General features: G+C 41.1%; 1 non-coding gene across 1 annotated transcript; it reads right to left on the reverse strand.

Moving 5' to 3' along the window:
• Positions 1 to 7,731: 7,731 nt before the first annotated feature.
• On the reverse strand, positions 7,732 to 7,871 carry LOC125935932 (U4 spliceosomal RNA). Its single transcript, XR_007461893.1, has one exon. It is a non-coding gene; the product is annotated as a U4 spliceosomal RNA (small nuclear RNA).
• Between the last annotated feature and the right edge of the window lie 6,113 nt (positions 7,872 to 13,984).

Raw genomic sequence — 13,984 nt, forward strand, 5'->3', positions numbered from 1 at the left:
ATCCTGTGCCAACACTTGTTATTTTCCATTTTTTTAAATAGTCATCCTAATGGGTGAGAATTCTCTCACTGTGGCTTTGATTTGAATCTCTCTAATGATTAGTGATGTTGAGCATCTTTCTATGTTTTTTTTAAAAAATTTTTTTTTCAACGTTTTTTATTTATTTTTGGGACAGAGAGAGACAGAGCATGAACGGGGGAGGGGCAGAGAGAGAGGGAGACACAGAATCGGAAACAGGCTCCAGGCTCTGAGCCATCAGCCCAGAGCCCGACGCGGGGCTCAAACTCACGGACCGCGAGATCGTGACCTGGCTGAAGTCGGACGCTTAACCGACTGCGCCACCCAGGTGCCCCAAGCATCTTTCTATGTTTTATTGGCCATTTGTATATCTTCAGCTAGTTCAGTTTGCTTGACTGGGTTAGGGGATACAGGTGACTCAGGCCTTCACTCCAAGAGGTTGGAGTCATGATCACCCACTGAGGACTATGGCTGCAGCAATCACCTGTTCATAATTATTTCTAGGTAACACCAAGAGATGCCCTCATGAATCCCAAACATTATCCTGCCTATCTTCTCCTGGTAATCAGGGTTTATTTTCTCTAACAGTAGAGTAACCTCTTTCTTTGCTGGCCCACTGGCATGGGGAGCCCAGAGAGACTGGTTGGTAATCAGAATTTCTAGCTCAGTGAAATTCTTGCTGTGTTCTCCAGCAGAAGTGTTCTCTTGAGAATGAGAATCTAATCTGACAAAATGTAGAATTTCAGAGAAGGAAAGCACAGAATCTGAAAATATGCCACTGATCATGGTAGTGAAAGAGATTAATCTCACTTCTTGTTTTCTGGATCTATGTATTCCAACCACTGGGGACATAGCACTATTTATAGAGCTCTGATTTAAAGCTTTCACTACATTTCAGGCACTGTGCTCTCCCCCACCCCCCTTCCCAAAATATTGGCCTTGAATTGGAGAGTTACTCGAGCCTATAAAAGTTTATTTAACCATCTAATAAGCTAGATGCTTTGGAGTAAAGAGGTATGTGCTAAAACTAATGAATCTAGTGCTCATGTGCCCACTGACATACCGTATATGCCATAAGATGGGGCCCTTCATTAGAGGGGACAGTTGTGTCAGTTGCTGTGCTGATAGACCAGTCATTCTATATGCCTCTGAAACTGTTCCCCCTGCCCCATCCCTCAGCCAACATAGTGAATCAGAAGTAATACCACAGTCCAGAGAAAATGCAATGTCTAGTGCCTCCAACAATAAAGAATTCGAGAATAGAGAAGTCCCTACAAAACCTTTCAAATAAAAACATTTCAGGCTACCATTATAGCAATCATTATAATTAACATTACCACCATTAAGTATCATCCTTACGGCATATTCCAACACTTCGCTTCACCCACACTTCACCTCAATCTTTCACAACTGAGAGTCTCAGGAATTACAGTGGGGTCTTATCGCTGTCTCTGATCGATCCAGTTGCCAAATCCCAACCTAAGCACCTGTCTTCTACGACTACTCCTGGTACCAGTGGTCTGGGTTTAATATCTTAGATTGTGTTTGCTAAGAAATATACTCTGAGGTAGATATTGAAATGCAGAGGGTTTACTGAGTACGGTTCTCGAGAACACAAGTAAGGGAGTGAGGAGGGCAGGAGTGAGCAGAGGGAGAAGTAGAAGGGTTTGGCAAATCCCATGGAAATCTCTGAAGCTGAGTTTGACCTTCAGAGATGTCTCAGATCGATGCAAGGCTGTTTTGCCCCCAAATCTACCAGTCAATTGTTAGGCTGTGGGAAGGGTTGCCAGCATGGGTGAAGCAGCTCCCTCTGGTCAGGGCAACACCGTGAAAGGTACTCAGCTGTGAACACCAGCAGTCAACTCTCCCAGTGGCAGCAGAGAGGAAGAGAGAGGGGAGCTCTGGGGGGTGGTGAGCCACTGCATTTACTACACTAAATGAAAAAGAAAGCAGGGTTGAGACAAGTGCATTGCAGCAGATATTGTATTTGGAAGTGATCTCAGGGAGCAAGAGGGAGGGACAGGAGAGCCAAAAGAGAAGAAGGAAGGCCAGTGCAAAGATGTGCTACCCAGTTGGTCACTGCTTTAGAAGACTGCCACTGAGTTCCGTGAAATCTGAGGAGTTGCAGGAAATGTGTCACAGAAGTTTCCACCTGGGGAAAAAAAGAGAGAAGCATTTATCAGTTGGCTGTCATTGGTCAAGGGTAAAGTCCTTAAACCTCCCTGTGGTTCTGGGTTTTCCATGCATGAGTGTGGAGAATGCCAAGAAAAGGTGCTGTCAGATTGCATCTGCAAGAAGCTTGTAGAAGCCAGTATGGAATGGATTACCTCAGAACAGGGTGGAATTGAAAGGGTCTACAAAAAGTATCTAGTACTTCTGGAAATACCTGGCAGAATTTAAAATGTAAACAGTTTATGATCCACAAATTTCACTTACAGAAATTTATACTACAGAAATTTGTGCTTATAGATGCAAACACGTATGTGAATTTGATAGGCTCTAGGGTCAACGGCCTGGGTGTAAGGCCAGGTTCTGCCACTGTGCATGAGGCACCTGTGAACTATGTCATGTCTCACATAGGGATGCTGACAGTGTTAAATAAATTAAACCATGCGCTAGGCTTTGGATAGTGCCTTGCATATAGTGAGGTCTCTATGCATGCCAGTTATTATTAATGTAACTCTTAACTTGGATAGTGATTAAAGCTACTGTTTGCAGTGAAAAAAAGATGACAAACAACCTACACACTAGGCAAAGAAATGACAGTATGGCCAAACATAGGAAACTATCACATGTGACATATGTTGTAAGTGAAAAAAACAAAGCAAAGCCAAAGTGTAGAAAAGCGTATCTAGTATGTGCTCCTATTTGTGTAAAAAGCACATTGTAAGTACTTATGCGATAGAGATTATTAGTGCTTGCCACAAGCTGCTTCTCTTCTGCTTCCTGGGCACACAGAAGATTGCTCTTTGCGGTTAAGTGGACCATGTGATTAGCTCTGGCCAGTGTGAGCCCAACAGGAGAGAAAAGCTCCTGTGTAACCTTCCAGCTCTCTCCTTCTGGAAGCCAAATGCTAGGATGGCAGCACCACAAGGTGATGTAGCTTGAACATGTAGTTTGGAACAAAACCAAAAATCTAGCTACTGAGATACTGGGTTAAATTTGCTACCACAGCATAACCCAGCCTATCTTGACTAGAACGATACGATTCTGCAAAGGAGGCAGAGAAAAATGAAAACACTAGTTGCTCCTAGGGAGGAAAACCTGGGCACCTATTGGAGTTTGGAGGAGCTGGAGGGCGACTTATTTTGTCCTCTGAATCTTTTCATGTTGCTTGAATTTTTATTTTATTTAAAAAAAAAAATTTTTTTTTAACGTTTATTTTTGAGACAGAGAGAGACAGAGCATGAAGGGGGTAGGGGCAGAGCGAGAAGGAGACACAGAATCGGAAGCAGGCTCCAGGCTCTGAGCCATCAGCCCAGAGCCCGACGCGGGGCTCGAACTCACGGACCGCGAGATCGTGACCTGAGCTGAAGTCGGACGCTTAACCGACTGCACCACCCAGGCGCCCCATCATGTTGCTTGAATTTTTAAACCACAGGTGTAAGTTAAATTTTTTAATGAAAGAAATTTTAATATTAAGTGTAGTTTGGGTTAGACAGGAACCATCAACCTTCCCTAAAACTTACGAGAAGGTACAGCCCTCATCCTCCTCAAAACAAGAACAAAAGCCAAAGACAAAACGACCTCTGCCCCGCCTCATCCCCCCAAAAGGCAAAAGCACAGAAATCATTTAGCTGGATTATGTTATTTTCTCCAAGAATGTTCAGCAGCTTGAATAAAGATGCAGGAAAAGAACGTTTGGGACAAGGAAAGCAGTCAGGGTAGGAAGGAGTGGGGTTTGTGGTAGCGGAGGGGGAGAACGTGGTGAGGCTGTAGCCCTGGAGTTCTCGAAGAAGTGAAGAGGTTATGGGGCCATGCCAGAAGAAGTAATGTGGGGAAAGAAGTGCTGGTGACTGAGGGGGTAGACATCTGAAGGAATAATTGTTTACTACTTGTGACCATGTCCATTACTCAGGCAAAGTCAACTGAAAGGTAACGTGGTTTTGATAGTTTGAGGCAACTACTATAAAATTTAGTCTTGTTTTATGTCTCACTCTGCTTATGATATTCCGAGTGATTTCAAAATACATTGCATAGTGCATCATGCAGATGGTGACAATCAAAGAAATCTCTATCATTTTTCCTCAAGAGCTTTTGCAAGGAAATGTGTGATTTTTCTGTAAGTTTTATCTGCAAAGGGTGGTACGACATACTGCTGATCAATAGTGACCAAGCCGGATATTTGCAGGACAGTCATGACAAAAGAGGATGGCGGTTTCACAATAAGGATGAATAACGGAGAAGATAAAAGATAACCTTGACAGGTAACTCAGTTAAGAGGGAAATGGGAAATGTTTAAAGATCCTGATTCACACCAATAGGCCATTGTATGGGATTGCATCTAAACGAATAAACAGTCTTTATACAGACGATTTCCTTGAGTCACAGAAAATTTTTCCTAGTGAGCAGACAACTGTGGCATTTTGGAAACTAGATGAAAGATTTTATTAATACGAAATTATTAACATGAAATAATAGGATCTTCCTCAACAATACTGTAGCGAATGTTGTGGGAGAAAAATCACTCAGCGATTCAGCACCTACTGTGTGCCTAGACAAGAGGATGGGCACTGTTTGAAGAGCTATGTGATCCCTGATTTTAAGGTACTTCTGGCTCATTTGGAGAGATGTAGCATAATGGAATATTCCTCACAGGAATGATGGGAGGTAAACAAGATAGTAACCTCTGATGAATTGCAAAGAATAAAAGTGGTATAAAAATTCAGAGAAAGGTGAGCTCAGGATAGTTGAAATATATGTTGAGGGCCCAATGGAAGTTATTATTGGATGGATTCAGAACTAGAAGACCCAGATTAGAATCTTCTGCTGTCACTTACTGATTTGTGACTTCGAACAAGTTTATTGAACTTGTCTGTTCTTAATTTGTAAAGTAGGAGTGATGGTATGTATCTTGCAGTACTGGAAAGAATATTCTCAGATCTGTTTCTTGTCTTTTCTGTATCACAGTCCAGTAGGGGTGGCAAGAAGCTGCATTTCCCAAGTGCTCTGCCCTAAACTGTGTCCTGCCAGATTCATACATTGAAGCTCCTCAACCCCCAAGATGACCGCATCTACAGAGAGGTTCCTTAGGAGATAATTAAGGTTAAATGAGGGCATAAGTGTGGGGCCCTAATCCAAGAGGGCTGTAGCCTTATAAAAAGAGGAAAAAATCTCTCCCTCTCTACTCCTTCTCCCCCTCCCTCCCTCCCTCCCCTCCCTCTCCCTCCCTCTCTCTCTCCCTCTTCCTCTCCTCTCTGAGGGCACAGCCTTCCATAAGCCAGGGAGAGAATCCTCACCAGAAACTCACCATGCTAGCACCTTGAGCCTGGACTTTCCAGCTCCCAGAACTCTGATAAATACATTTCTGCTGTTTAAGCCACCCAGTCTATGGTATTTTCTTACGGCAGCCCAAGCTGTCTAATGGAGCAGGTTTCCATGTCAGGAGGGTCAGGCCAATGGCAGATACAGGAGAAGACTAAAAAGTGGGAGGGAGGGAAAGGCCAGAGTATGTCTCTCCTTCTCTCTACCTCAGCAGCATCTCCAGCCTCTTGCATGACCTCAACTCCCTGTATTTAACCTGATCCTAGCTTCTAGCTTCTAGCTGCTGTTGGGGAAGTCTGATTGTGGATCCCAGTAGAACCAGTTCCTCTTCCTTTTGTCTCTCAGGCCTTGGGGTGCTTGTAGCTCTCTGCTCTTACAAATCTCTGGATTGCCTCACTGTCTCCCATTTTGTTACTGTCAGCTCTCCTATAATCTGTGTTATCAATTTTCCCTCTATTAGTTGTTAAATTCCCTCTGTTATAAATATGTAAATATGTTTTCTGTTTTCTGGTAGAATTTTGACAAAGACAAAGGGTAAATTTTAAAATGTAACACTGTGAAGCTATAATGTGCCTTACAAGTAATAACCATATATACACAGAGGGCACACTATATGTATGTGTCTTTCCCCATCTTGCCCATGATGCCTATGTGACCATGTTTGTGATATGTCTTCTTGGATCTAATTGATTATTCTAGAGGGCCCAAAGAGGGCTCATCACAGGTCACAGTGTTGACCTAATCACAATCCCTCTCTCAGAGCCTGGAACTAAGGTACACAGAGGGACATTTTAGCCAGCAGTGGTCGCTGAAGCTGAGAAGCCAACCATGAAGTTCATGACTATGTTCTGGTGAGTAAAAGATTCTGGTGGAGAAAGAGGACCAAAGAGTAGGTCACATGGCTCCTGAGAAGTAGAGAGTATAGCCTTGGTTCCAGGTAACTTTCAACTCCCCAGTGCTAGTTTTGTACAGGTCTGGTATTCCCACCGTCACATTTCATGAAATTCTTTAAATGTTTTGCATAAAGTTACCTTCATTGGGGCTAGCTTCTTTGGATATCTGTGTTTTTGAGTGCTTGATCATGCATCCATCCATGTACGCATACACACATGTGCACACACACACACACACACACACACACACTTCTGCAGACTTTGAGCTGCCTTCAAAAATATTTAGCTTGTGGTTGGGCAAAGAGACATTTATATGGAATTCTGCTGAGGATGAACAACATGAGCAAAAGTTCATGGATGAGAGAGATGAGACTCTAGAATATCTGGTTGACTGCTCTGCTTGTTTTAACTAACAGAGTTTACCATTATGTCTAGAGGCAAATTGTTTTTAAGTTAAATATAGTTGGAATGTTATAGCCCTTACTCTATATAGAAGACTAATAATGTTGGTGTTCCCTAAAGTCTGATTTAAAAGAACATAATTTTAACATTCACAAAAGAGCAGTAATCATTACATTAAAATATATTAAAAACCAGATTTATAAGCAGCATGTTTCTCCCATGCCCTGAAGGTCATGCCACCAGGTTTCTGCAAAATTGGGTCAGGAAGAAAATCCAGTAACAAAGGGACTCTCTCTGGAAACCATCCTATTTGTAGTTTATTGAAGATAAAATGTTGAATCTCAGAGCACCTACTAGATCTTCAGTACCAGACACAACAGAGTTTTTGGGTGTTGTTTTGTCTTACTATGAGGTGTTCCTGCTTTTGTTCATTCCCTGCCTAGAAGAATCTTGCTATTGAAATGAACATTCCTGTATTGATCAAATGGTTATATTCTAAAATAGGCTGGAATCTGTTTTATGACGTCAATGTGAAAATGTCACTGTACAAGAAGGGATGGGGGGCACCTGGGTGGCTCAATCAATTGACACTGACTCTTGATCTCAGCTCAGGTCTTGATCTCAGGGTCGTGAGTTTGAGCCCTGCCTTGGGCACATAGAGCCTGCTTAAAAAATAAAAAAATAAAAATAAAAAAAGAAGGACAGAAATGGAAATGTGGAATGTGCTGCAGAGGAGAGTCCCTGTTACAAAGTTTTAGAAGATCTTAATTGGGGCGCTTGGGTGATTCGGTTCTTTGAGAGTCCAACTCTTGATATTGGCTCATGTCCTGATCTCAAGGTCATAAGATTGAGTCTAGCGTCCGGCTCTGTGCTGACAATGTGGAGCCTGCTAGGGACTCTCTCTCTCTTCCCCTCCCCCCCCCCCAAATAAATAAATGAACAAACATTAAAAAAAAAAAAAGATATTGATCAACTTCACCAGTATCTGGAATTTGGAAGTTGTTTCTTTTAAATTAGCAATAATCGTGCCTTGGATGAAACTCATCGGCTACGATACTGCCACTGTGCAAAGCTTGGAAGCTGTTTCTTTTAAAATAAAGAGTATTTTCTGGACATAATATTTGCATGTGCTGTAGTGGGTTTTACCTGATTACACAAGCCCATTTGTTAATGTGCTGTACTAATATTTATTGCCTTGCATTGCATTGTTGTTGACATCTGTCTTTTAGTTTTGGCACTTTTTCTTTATGTTCCACTCATTCTTCTGACAGCACCATGAAATGAACATGCTCCATAAGCCCATTGGTCCCAGGAGGTGGATGAGAGACACATGGCACAGAGCTGCCTCAATCAAGCTGCCCCTAACAAGCACAGCCTGCATCAGCCAACCACAAGCTAGCTCATGGGCTAAATAAATACCTACTGTCGTAAGGGTAATGAAAATTTGTGGTTGTTTGTTAAGCATCATTGTTGTAGGCATAGTTAACTGATACCACAATAGCAGTAGTTTATTATTGAATTCAGTAGTTCCAATAACAGCCTTTTGATTCCCTCTCTTGTGATTGTGACAAATGTAATAGCTCCCCTCGTGAATTGGTTTATGGTGTTCCCGGAATCATTCTGGAAGACCAGTTTAGAGTTTGCTGCTCCACTGTCTCAAACAGTTTTTAATGATCAACTTCCTTTTCTGTTTAGGATAACTATACCACCTCACATTCATTAGGATGGCTACTACAGAAAAACAAACAGAAATATGAATGTGGGCAAGGATATGGAAATATCGAAACACCTTTGAACTGTTGGTGGGCACATAAAATGGTGCAGCTGCTATAGAAAACTGTATGGCAGTTCATCAAAAAATTAAAAATAGAATTGTGATCCATCAATTCCATTTTTAGGTACGTACTCAAAAGACTTGAAAGCAGACTTGAAGAGATATTTATACACCCATGTTTATAGTAGCATTATTTACAATCCAGGAGGTGGAAGCAGCCTATATGCCCATCAACAGATGAATAAACTGTAGTATATACATTCAGCCTTAAAAAGGAAGGAAATTCTGATACATGCTGCAACATGAATGAACCTTGAAGGCATTATGTTAAGTGAAGTAAGCCAGTTGCAAAAGGACAAAAACTGTATGAATCAATTAATGTGAGGTACCTAGAGTAATCAAATTTATAAAGACGGTAATCCTAAAGACAAGAAATATAGGTATACTCTGGCTACCCCTCCACCCTCTGGCTCATTTTGGGATCAGAATAATATGGGGTAGGGCCAAGACTGTTGTTTATCCCATTATCATCTCTGTAATAGTCTGAATAAGGAACTAGCATAAAATGGCTGCATTTCCTCCTATACAAAAAAAAAGGTATTAGTTGAATCCATAGTAGACAATGTGTAGTACATGCTGTCAGTGTCCTAAACGTGTCCCTGTAAAATTCAGTGTGCTTTCCTGAACTTCCAGTTGCCAGTGCCTGAGTCTTTGCCTGAGGGTTCTTTCTTCCATCTCCAACCCCAACTACAACCCTGAAGCCTTAAAACTGCATTATGAAGCCTGAAAATGGACTCAAATTCCCTCCCAGTGATTTCCAGCGGAAAAAGTCAGGAAGTTCTGGTGTGATAAACTGAGATGGGTATAGGGTACGTAGTGCGAACAAAGAACAAATGTGGGAAAAGCAAAGCAAAATGGTGGAAGGCAATTGCTAGAAGAGAAGACTTGGGACCTAGCTTTCACTTTTGAGCACTTGTGCTGGTTATACAATGTGTGATGAGTCAGCCTCAGTTAAACGCACAGTTGGAGGTAACCCTTAAGTTACCTTGATTTTCTTATAAGAAAATTATTTTACTACAGTGAGTAAGGTTCTTTGGCCATGAGCCCTACTCATTTCATCTTCTGCATTAAAACTGAATACATTGGAAGGAAAAAGCCACTGCCGGTGAAAGTTGGCCTGAGGAGTTACTCTGGACTCTACCTCCCACTTTCCCTGTCAAACTTTGTTCTCCCTGGTTTCTGTCTTATTGATTCCACACCCATTTTATCTCTGCATCACCGAGAGAACTGACAACTCTGGCCCGAACCTTGAGGAACTCATAATCTGGTTGAAGAGACAGCCATGTAATCAGAGTCAAGTAGTAGGTAGCAAGTGCTAACATAGGGACCTAACTTACATGCTACGGAAACAGAAGACAAAGCCGCTAATTCTAGCTGGCGCCATTGAAGGCGCATGAACTAACAGGCACTGAGAGATTAGGAGGAGATTTCCAAGCCGAGAAGACTGTAGATACATTTCAGGCAGAAGGACCACCATGCCTTCTTTGTGTGATTCTTGGGATCTTCATTTTTAGGCAAGTAAACACTGTGGGGCTGTTTGCAAACTTGAACACTCCACATATGTTCCTTGACAGCTATTGGGGGAAAAATAATCCATTTGGAAAGTTGGTATTTTGGGGAAAAGCAGTGTTTTTTTTTTTAAAGTTAATTCCTCTTTGAGAAACCATCTCTGATGCATAGCTTCCCAAAATGTAGGCATTTATTTCTTATGAGTTGAGAACTTTAATGGATAAGCCACATAATTTGAAATTAATACTCACAGGCAACATTAACAAGGGTCAAAGCACAAGTACAAAGTCAACTTGATGTGTATATTGCTTTTTCATTAAAGGGAGGGAATACCTAGAGTTCAAATTCCAAAAGCAATTATCAAACAAGTTTAGGCAATGTATCAGTTCAGGCCCTGATTTTTCATCTAAAAACTCCTGATTTTCTATGAAGTTGTTTCCTCTCTTTTTATTTATTTATTTTTATTAAAAAAATTTTTTTAACGTTTATTCATTATTGAAAGATAGAGAGAGACAGAGCATGAGCAGGGAAGGGGCAGAGAGAGGGAGGCACAGGATCCAAAGCAGGCTCCAGGCTCTGAGCTGTCAGCACTGACCCTGACGCGGGGCTTGAACTCTCAAACTGTGAGATCATGACCTGAGCCAAAGTCAGACGCCCAACCGACTGAGCCACCCAGGTGCCCTGAAGTTGTTTCCTCTTTTAAAGCATCACTATAAAATGAAGATTTTGGAGAATTTAGAGAAAGGGATGGTGGTGTTACTTTTGTTACACAGCTAAACATATATTGGGAACCTTCTTCATTTCTCTTTGGTGGAAAAAGTTTAAAAATTTAGGAATGCTTTTCACTGGACATTGTTAACATGAAAAAATTTTTCACTTGAATATTCGTATTTGTAAGACACTAGATATTTTTAGGAGATTAGATGCTTTGAAGGAAAATAACTAATACTGAATATACAACTCTGCCCAGTTCTACCATTTATTAGTAGAATAATAAATTTATTAGGTTTCTGTGGGTTGAGTCACATTTTGGGTTGCTATTGTTGGTAAGGTCCTTTCTGGCCCCAAACTCTGCTCCTCCTGTCTTCTTCTTCATCTGCCTTTTTATTGCCAGTTGTGGGGAATAATTTTATCTCTTGGGAGTCATATTTGCAAATGTAATATATCAGTTAGGGAACAGATTGGATTGCTGTACAAAAGAGACACCAAATTACAGTAGCTTAAGCAAGACAGATTATTTCTCTCTCGCAAAGAAGTCTGCAGAGGCATTTTAGTGACAGTATGACTTTGCCATGGTGTCAGGAGTACTATCTTGTTACTCTGACATTATCAACACGAGAATGTTTTTTTTTATTTGTTTTTTGTTTTTTAGTTTTTTAATTTATTTAGAGAGAGAGAGAGAAAGCATGCAGGAAGGGCAGAGAGAGAGAGAGAGAGAGAGAGAATCCCAAGCAGGCTCCGCAATATCAGTGCAGAGCCCAGCTCGGGGCTGGATCCCACAAACTGCAAGATCATGACCTGAGCCAAAATCAAGAGTCAGATGCTCACCTGACAGCCACTCAGGTGCCTCAACACTCAGGTTTTAATCCTTTGGTTGAAAATGGCTGAGTCAGCTACATCAGTGATCAATTTATTGTAAAACTAATGAAGATTCAGTTTCAGGATCCTTCACTTACATGGATCCTTTCCATGTGTTATGTGATGTTGTAGGGGCTGTGGGCTTCTGGGATATGACTTTAGGAGTACTTTTTGTGTCGTAGACCCCTTTGGCAGTTTGGTGAAGACTATGGACCCCTTTTCAGAAAAATGTTTTTTAGAAAGCCTAAAGTCCAGGGGCACCTGGGTAGCTCAGTTGGTTAAACATCCGACTTTGGCTCAGGTCGTGATCTCACATTTCAAGCCTGGCATCAGGCTCTCTCCTGTTAGATCCTCTGTCTCCCTCTCTCTCTGTCCCTCCCCTGCTCTCTCACTCTCTCTCAAAAATAAATAACTGTTTAAGAAAGCTTAAAGTAGGGGTGTCTGGGTGGCTCAGTAGGTTAAGCATCCAGCTTCAGCTCAGGTCATGATCTCAGAGCTCTGTGTCTCCTTCTCTCTCTGCCCCTCCCCCACCCCCTGCTCACCCTCTGTCTCTCTCTCTCAAAAATAGTAAAAAAAATTTTTTAAGAAGCTTAAAAGTATAACACATAGGATGGCAAAGGAGTCCAACATATTCAATAATCAAAATATTTTAAAAATTTTGTGATATAGAAATATATGTCCTTCTTTATTACACATTAAACAATCAGATCTAGTGATGGGACTAATAACTACCATAATTTTGTAGTTGTAATGAGCACTAAAGATATTTCACAAGTCTTCATTAATTGGAATTCATATGAACATATTTAATTTATATTGATGACAACAAGGTCACAGGCAAAACAAATATAACCATGCTTTTGTCTACATTTATTGTAGAAGGAAAAATATTGAAAGTCACACTCCCCAAGGTAGGAGATCTGAGTGGTGTATTTTCATGGATTCTATATTGGTTCTCTAAATAAGAGACAACAATTATCCTTGTATTTGATTGTCTTTATTTTCCATCTCAGTTTCTCTCTGTGTCCACTTCTTTTCATTTTCATCAATGTATATTGTAATTATCTCAGGGTTTTCCTCTATTTCAGCAATTCAAATTTTTAGTAGACACTATTCTTTTTTTTATATATTTATTTGCTTTTTAATGATATTATTTTAGTCTTCAGTTTTCCCTTCGGGGCACCTGGGTGGTTCGGTTGGTTAAGCATCTGACTTCGGCTCAGGTCATGATCTCAACAGTTCGTGGGTTCGAGCCCCGCATCTGGCTCTGTGCTGATAGCTCAGAGCCTGGAACCTGCTTCAGATTCTATGTTTCCCTCTCTCTCTCTCTCTCTCTCTCTGCCCCACCCCCACCTTGTGCTTGCTCTCTCTCTCTCAAAAATAAATAAACATTAAAAAAAATTTTCCCTTCGATTCACAAGTCCTCTTTTTATTTTATTTTGATCTTTCTTGGTTTCTTGATTCATTTCTTGGTTTCTTTAGTTTATATTCTTATTCAGTTTTTATACAGTGATGCAAGTTCAGGGAGTTTCCTTCTGTTCCTTGAATTAGGTTTTCTTTGGGTTTGAGCATTCTGTCTTTTTCTTTGCCAATTTCCATTACTGCTTTTTTTAAAAAAACATTTTTAAAAATTTTATTTTAGAGAGGGAGAGTGCACGTGAGCAAGGGACAACAGCAGAGGAAGAGAAAGAGAGAATCCCAAGCAGGTTCCACACTCAGCACGGAGCCCAACACTGGGTTGGATGCCACGATCCTGGGATCATGACCCGAGCTGAAATCAAGCGTCAGATGCTCAACTGACTGAGCCACCCAGGTGCCTCTCCATTACTGCTTTGTGAAAAGAAGGACGAAGAAGAGGAAGAAGAACAAGGAGGAAGAGGAGAGAGAAAGACAGGGTGGTTATCCAGTTTGCTTTTCTCGAGACTTGAGATTAGTGAGAATTCTTCAAATTCATTACAATGTCTGGGTGGCGGAGGTGGTGTTAGGAGCTAAGCCACTTCTCTGCTCAACTCCAGAATCTTCTCTTTCTTTCTTTGAAAACCTGATGTTAAGGTTTGTAGCACTAGCTTAAACCCCTTTTCTTGTTTGGTGGTTGCTAGTAAAGTTTTGGATCATTCTGTTAGGTGAAGTAGGATAGAAGTCTTTTGAAGAAGTTCTAATCTTATATCGTATCCCAGAAGACAGAACCTGAGATTTTGAGTAATAAATTAGGCCTAAGTATACCTAATTCAAAGAGTTGTTAGAAAAATACAATGGATTGATGTTT

Source organism: Panthera uncia (genome assembly GCF_023721935.1).
Source record: "Panthera uncia isolate 11264 chromosome A1 unlocalized genomic scaffold, Puncia_PCG_1.0 HiC_scaffold_17, whole genome shotgun sequence".
NCBI classification, from domain to species: domain Eukaryota; kingdom Metazoa; phylum Chordata; class Mammalia; order Carnivora; family Felidae; genus Panthera; species Panthera uncia.